The sequence below is a fragment of the Mustela nigripes genome, chromosome 5, assembly GCF_022355385.1.
Source record: "Mustela nigripes isolate SB6536 chromosome 5, MUSNIG.SB6536, whole genome shotgun sequence".
In the NCBI taxonomy this organism is placed as follows: domain Eukaryota; kingdom Metazoa; phylum Chordata; class Mammalia; order Carnivora; family Mustelidae; genus Mustela; species Mustela nigripes.
Genome location: NC_081561.1, coordinates 69,669,795 through 69,676,354, shown reverse-complemented (window position 1 = coordinate 69,676,354; position 6,560 = coordinate 69,669,795). Strand labels below are relative to the sequence as shown.

The 6,560-nt window shown below is 35.0% G+C and overlaps 1 long non-coding RNA gene across 2 annotated transcripts in view; it reads right to left on the bottom strand.

Moving 5' to 3' along the window:
* LOC132017337 (uncharacterized) overlaps positions 1–2,507 on the bottom strand; it is a 72,524-nt gene extending 70,017 nt beyond the window's left edge. For both annotated transcript variants that reach the window (XR_009404238.1, XR_009404239.1), the window contains exon 1: positions 2,464–2,507. This is a non-coding gene — a long non-coding RNA (uncharacterized LOC132017337). The remainder of the gene's footprint in view (positions 1–2,463) is intronic.
* Positions 2,508–6,560: the final 4,053 nt, after the last annotated feature.

Sequence of the window (6,560 nt, the reverse complement as noted above, 5' to 3'; positions counted from 1 at the left end):
GAAGAGGAAAATATGAAACAAGATGAAACCAGAGAGGGAGACAAACCATAAGAGACTCTTAATCTTGGGCAACAAACTGAGGGTTGCTGGAGGGGAGGGGAGGGATGGGGTAACTGGGTGATGGACTTTGGGGAGGGTAAGCACTGTAATGAGCACTGGGTATTAAATAAGACTGATGGATCATAAACCTATACCCCTGAAACAGATAATACATTATATACTAATTGATTAATTTTTTAAAAGTTGAAAATAGAATTTCCCTATGATCCAGCAATTGCATTACTACACAAAGAATACGACGTACCTACCTAAAGAACACAAAAATACATATTCAAAGGGGTACGTGCACCCTGATATTTATAACAGCATTATCAACAATAGCCAAATTATGGAAAGAGCCCAAATGTCCATTAACTGATCAATGGATAAAGAAGATGTGGTTTGTGTGTGTGTGTATATGTGTGTGCATACATACAGAAATATTACAGTCTATATATAATACACATGCACACACACACACAGGAATATTACTCGTAAGATATTACTCTTAAGATAGAGAATAAACTCAGGAAAAAGGGACATGGGTGGGGCATGGGTTAAATTGACAATGGGTATTAAGGAGGGCACTTGTGATGAGAACTGGGTGTTGTATGTAAGTGATGAATCACTGAATTCTACTCCTGAAACCCAAATTGCACTCTATGTTAACTAACTAGAATTTAAATAAAAATTTGAAATTAAAAAAAAAGGATGTAGAATGTGTGTTTTCCTTGTAACAAATTTTTCTTTGTCACTCACTATTATTTACAAAATAAAGTTAATTGTATCTAAAGGTTGAATCTTGGTATATTTACACTAATATTAATTTTATTATAAATATCAACTAAGATAAGTAGATAGACATATAAATTAAATAAAATTAATGAGCTTTCAGTAATTTATCAATATTTCCTTCTCATCAAGAAGATGTCTATCTATTTTATGAATTACATATTGGCAAAACAATTTCAATTTATCATTTGATGATCTTATTGTTTCTATAACAAGTATAAATTAACTTAGAAAAAATATCACCTCATACATTAATCAATAATTAAATCAATTATAAATTTTAAGATAGAATTATGATTATACGTTGTATGCAAAAACCATATTTTGTTATTTTTTGTGTGGGAATGAACAGGCCTTCCTTATAATTACTGTTATATGAGGGAGCATCTGCTACAATGATCAAATTTTCATATTGACTTATCATTTTAATGAACCAAATAAAACCATTATCTCAATGAGCTGTAATTTATAGGACTTTTAAATCTCCACAATTAGGCAATGTCAAGGTGCTCTTCGAAATAGCCAGGAACTTCTGACTAATAACTAGTCACTTCTGAATTTACTTGTAATTCATTTATCCAAGTAATTCTGTAATAAATTCCTTTTTTCAGAATTCACCACTCAACTAGAATGTTATTACTTCCTGGCTATGAGGTATATTTAAATACCAATTCCATCTACAATAGTATCAGAAAAACCTCTATGTTGACAATAACAAAAAAGAATGCTGTGAAAAACTTTAAAAGATTTAAATAAATGAAAAGATATACCATAGTAATAGATTAAAAGAACCAATAGTATTAAGATGTCAATTCTCTCTAAATTAATGTATATATTTAATGCAATCCTAATCATAATCCCTTAGATTAGAGAACTTTACAAGTCAATACTAAAATTCACTTGGAAATAAAATGCCCTTCAATTGCCAAAACAGACTTGAAAAAGAAAAACAAAGCTGGAGGACTTAAGCTAGGTAATTTCAAGACTTGATCAAAAGCTACAGGAATCAAGACAAGAATGGCACTGGCATAAGGACAGGTAAGTAGATCAGTGTAACAAAATAGAGAATTTGGAAATAGACCACACTTGCATAGTCCATTGGTTTTCAGCAATGGGACCAAACCACCTTAGTGGAGAAAGGAAAAACTTCTCAATAAATGGCTCCATGGTAACTAGATACCCATATGAGATAGAGAAAGCAAAAGAAAGAAAGAAAAAGAGCCCATCCTCTCTGAAATCACACACAAAAATTAATTCAAGATGAATTTTGGACCTACAAGAAAAGCTAAAACTTTAAAGCTTCTAAAAGAAAACATTGAAGAGTATCTTTACAAATTGGGAGAGGCAAAAAATGAAGAGGGAAGCCACAGATGGAGAAAACGTATTTGCAATACATATTTGATATTTTGTATCCAGAATAGAAAGAACTCCTACAACAAAGGAATAAAAAGACAACTAAACAAACAAAAGGAAAAAACAGAAAGGTGCAGAAGACTTGAACAGACACTTCAAGAGAAAAGATATACAAATGTCCAATAAGCACATGAAAAGGTATTCAACATCTTTATCATCAGAAAAGTGCAAAATAAAAGCACTAGAATGACTAAAACTGAAAAGACTGACAACACCTACTGTTGAGCAGGATGTGAATCAGGCAGAACTCCTGCACATTGCTGGTGGGAGTGTAAAATGCTACCGCCTCTCTGGAAAGCAATTTGGCATTTTCTTGTCAAGTTAAACATACACCTACCCTCTGACTCAGCATTCCCACTCCTAAATCATTAAAAAAAAAGAAGGAAGGAAGGAAGGAAGGAAGGAAGGAAAGAGAGAGAGAGAGAGAAAGAAAGAACAGAAGAAAAAACATATGTTCACAAGATTTTTACAAGAATCCTCACAGTAGTCATAACTGGAAATGACCCAAATATCATACATCAATAGGGAGAATGAACAAATACAATGCAATACTATTCATCAATGAAAAGAAACAAATTAATGTATTATGTACCAACATAAGTGAATTTAGAAAACATAATGCTGAGTGAAGTAAGTCAGACACAAAGGAGTGTATACTGTGTGATTTAATTTATACAATGTCCAAAAACAGGCAAATTAATCTGAACTGATAGAAAATCAGAAAGAAAATCAGAAAGGTTGCCCTTTTGTGTCAGGCGATGGATGGAAGTGTAGCTTCAGGGAACTGTTTGGATGCCTGAGACTGTCATATCTTGCTTTGGGTGGTTGTTAAATGTGTATGTACAATTGTCAAAATCCTTCACAGTGCACACTGAAAATCTATGCACCTTACTGTATACAAATTATATGTCAACACTCTGCCTTGCTCACAAAAGACTGTAAGAAAACATGACCCTTTGTTAATGCTGATTGGTGGATATACGGTAAAGAATTACTCTCTGAAGTTCTCGTATTTACAAAAACCTCTAAAGTATTTTAAATTTAAATTTTTTACAAACATATATAAGCCAAATAAGTAGTTCCTGTTCACAGGGAGTTTGCAAACTAACTTGAGTCAGACAAGTAAATAAATGTTTGCAATTCGTCAGGATCATGATGCCAGCAAAGACTTTGTTCCTCAGATTGCTGAGGTACCAGTGTGTCTGGATACAAGACATTGGATCTGAAGCGGGAGACATTCCTAAATCCTTAATGCGCTTACTTTGGAATGTGACCACAGTGTACTCAAGCACATAGGCCTTTGTCTTGGACCACCAACATGTATAGGAAGCAAATAACAATAATAAATATATTTAAATTTGTTCCTATTAAAATATGTGACATCGGGACACCTGGTTAAGCCGCTGCCTTTGGCTGAGGTCGTGAGCCCAGAATCCTGGGATCAAGCCCCACATCGGATTCCTTGCTCAGCAGGGAGCCTGTTTCTCCCTCTGCCTCTACCTGCCACTCTGCCAGCTTGTGCTAGCTCTCTCGCTCTCTCGACAAATAAATAAATAAAATCTTTAAAATATGTGACATTTGCATGCTTACTGTATACACCCCCTTTCAGTAGCTCAGAAACAAGTGAGCTCCACACCTCACTGTAAAAATAACAAAAATAGGCAACAGCCAGATGGCACTCACTGATAATAGCGTCGTCTGAAAGCCACATCACAAATCACACGGGTGACGAGTCTGCTTTTCATTCTGCTTGTTCTGGGCTCCCAGACTGCTCTACTCTGAACTCTAAGGTCACAGAGTGAATGTTTTTCACTTGAAGCTAAATGTGTCAACAGTTGGGTTTCAACTAACGAGGGAGAGGAAACTCTAAACAGCAAAACTATGCCTGAGTATATTTTTGTTGGTTGTATAACCCCTGCCTTCATTCAATCATAGACAAAAGTGTTCAGTTGAGCTAAATGCCAACTTCACTTCTCTCCCTCTGGATATTTCAAATACTGTTCCCTTGAAGTCACACCAGCAGAGAAGTCAGTACTTAAGCAACACTGTTTTGATACCTTATGCAATGACTATTCATAATACTGACAGTAATAGATGGGTTTTAAGGATGGCATTGAGGACATTGCCTATGACATCAAAAAGTGCCATGCATGAAGATCTACCAGAGACTGCTCTCGAAGGCCCCAGTATTAGGGCGACTCTTGAACAGTATTGTGCTGATACATGAATCTTTCCATAAAAGATGATATCCTCTTTGCTTTGGCCTCTCAAAAACTCAGAATTAAATTTGCAATCCAGTTCTAGCAATTTTCGATAAACTTATTGTATGATTTATTCTTATCTATTTATTTTATCATGATATATTACTGCATTCATTTCTGTTAGCTTCCTGAAATCCATTCTGGAGAAAATAAGATTATAAATAATTAAGTTTACAAATTCATCAATCACATAGAAATTTTTATTTATTTATACCCATACCTACTTCCAAAAAGGATTTTAAGTGTCTCCATCAGATATATCTAAAAATAAATTGAAACTCAGGTTGTATTTACCACAATTTCATCTTGTTTCATGAAGACATCACATATATACAGACCATTTGGATGAATACTTAATGAGATACATAAAAGAATGAACTGCAGTAAAACAGTAAATTAGCTAATGCATGGGCATCATTTAAGCTGTAAATTGGGTTTTTTCCTTAGGGTAATTATGGATGGACAGATATCATTGAGTACCAGACAAACTAGGATTTCCATACTATACTATACACCATATATATACACTGTATATATACTTCCACACAATATGGATGGACAGATATCATTGAGTACTAGACAAACATCCCAATATCTTGACAGAGTGGGGACACCCAGACCTTAGCCATGACTCTGGGTGATATAAGAACTTCCAGACTGATAAAATTAAATTTGCACCATCTCAAAGAAAAAGAAAAAGTTGGAATAGAAACTACAGCTTTAGAGCAGTAAAGTTCTATCACCTACGCACTTTGATTTATATATATGGAGGATCAAAATGTGAGGCAGGATGATAAGCAGAATGTTTTTTCTATACATATGCACAAGCCTATCTGCCAAATTCATGTATGTACAACGTTTCTCTGAGAAAATATTGGTAGGAAATATAGAAGCCAGTGAGTGTTTAAACCTATATTTTACCAAAAAAAAAAAAAAAAAGAGCCCTTTTTGTATATTTTCCTGTGGGATTAAAATTGTCATTTCTTGTTTGTTTTTATCAAAAAGATAAAGCAGTTATTTCTTTAAGTTATTTTTAAATAAATGTTAGGAATATCAGTGAGAACACTTAAAGGAATATTGATATGGTGTATTTCTTCAAGGAGAAAAATCTATTACTGTAACTTCCAAGCATTTTAAAGAGCTTTTCTTTTTTTTTTTTTTTCTTTCTTTTTAAGAGAGAAAGCACAAGAGCAAGCAGGGAGAGCGGGAAAGGGAGAGGAAGTGAGAGTCCTAAGGAGGTCCCACGCCCAGTGTGGAGCCTGATCAGGGGCTCCATCTCACAACACTAAGATCATGACCTGAGCCAAAATCAAAAGTCCAATGCTCATCCAACTGAGCTACCCAGGTGCCCCTTGAAGAGTTTTCCTAGTTAATTGTGACCACATATAATCAGTAGAGGACAAACATTTTTGTTTCTAGGTGAATAAGTTGCACCTGAAAATGGTTACATGACTGTTAAAGTTGACACACTGAACCTATGATCAAAATACCCTACATACTGTTTGACCTTAAATATTAAAATGTATTCTATGCCATAGCTTTACCATAATGAGCCATTCCTTCTTCACCCTATTTTCATCATTTTCTCTTCTATAAATATGATGCACTTTTGAATCCTGTCCATAGAATAAATTCCTTATTGTGCTCCTAGCATCTAAACTCTCCTTTTACAGGGGCACCTGGGTAGCTCAGTGGGTTAAAGACTCTGCCTTCTTCTCAGGTCATGATCTCAGGGTCCTGGGATCGAGCCCCACATCGGACTCTCTGCTTAGCAGGAAACCTGCTTCCTCATCTCTCTCTCTCTCTCTCTCTCTGCCTGCCTCTCTGCCTACTTGTGATCTCTGTCTGTTAAGTAAATAAATAAAATCTTAAAAAAAAACTCTCCTTTTACTTCTGACATAATGAGTCTGATACAGTGATCAAAAAGATAGCAGAAACTGATGCTCTGTGCATGGTTCTCAAGACCCAGAGGCACACAGATCACAACTAGAACTACTACCCAAATCCATCAGTGAATTCTTCACCTTGTCAAGCTAATGGCTTTGTCTATGTGCT